Source organism: Crocuta crocuta, unplaced genomic scaffold (genome assembly GCF_008692635.1).
Source record: "Crocuta crocuta isolate KB4526 unplaced genomic scaffold, BGI_CrCroc_1.0 scaffold8, whole genome shotgun sequence".
Classification (NCBI taxonomy): domain Eukaryota; kingdom Metazoa; phylum Chordata; class Mammalia; order Carnivora; family Hyaenidae; genus Crocuta; species Crocuta crocuta.
In genome coordinates, this window is record NW_027532162.1 from 1,385,658 (window position 1) to 1,386,602 (window position 945).

Here is a 945-nt window from a genome sequence, read left to right on the forward strand (position 1 = left end):
GGGAACCCAGCCCCAGGGCTCCAGCAGGGGGGGGCAGGCCTGTTAGGGGCAGGGGCTGCCAGGGGAGGTTTCTGTGAGGAGACTGGGTCTCAAACACGGGGCATGGGTTCCCTAGGGAGAACCTGGCCAGGACCAAATCAAACCTTATATGCCCCCCCCTCCCCCAGCCTTGGACTCACCCAGGCCACTATGGCTACTGAGGTCAAATGTGGAGTCAGGCTGGCCTGTCAGTCCCTGCCCTCCCTGGGGAAAGAGGTGCCCCTCTGATACCTCCCTTTCCCCTGGCTGTGAGGGTCTCAGGCTATCTGTGCTGGGGCCTGGTATGAAGCAACCTCCATGCTCTGCTGGCCTCAGTTTCCCCACAAGAGAAAGACAGAGAACTGCCCATCAGTGTCAACACCAGAAAACACTGTGTCCCCATCCTTGGCCTGGAGCCTGGGAGCCCAAACCACTCCTCATCCGTATTCCTGCCCCACCCGCCCCACCCCACTGCATTCCCTGCGTAGGGAAGTGTGGACACCCCCTGGGCCTCCTGCCTGCCCCACGCCTGACCCCCATGTATCCACGGAGGCGCTGCCCCTAGTACCTGCTCCCGCTCCCTTCAGCACCCCAACAAGACTCAGTTCTCCAGCCTTGGTGTAGGCTTGTGGCAGACCTGCCCCTGGCTGTCCACAGTGCCGGGAGGTGGGCCTAGAAGGAGCTGGGAGAGTCAGACCCCCCCACCTGCCTGGCCCTGCAGCCCTTCAGAACTCTCACCCTGTCCTTGGGAGACTCAACTTCACTGGGTTCTTAGAACCTTGGCCCACCTGCAGTTCCTTGCCCCCCACCTCTGCCAAGGTCAAGGTCAGGCTCGTGGGGCTTTGCTGCAGAGGGATGGGTGGGGAAGTCATCAGTCACTGCCTTATTCAGTGTCTCTCCACCCTCCCGCCCCCCCCCCACCATCTC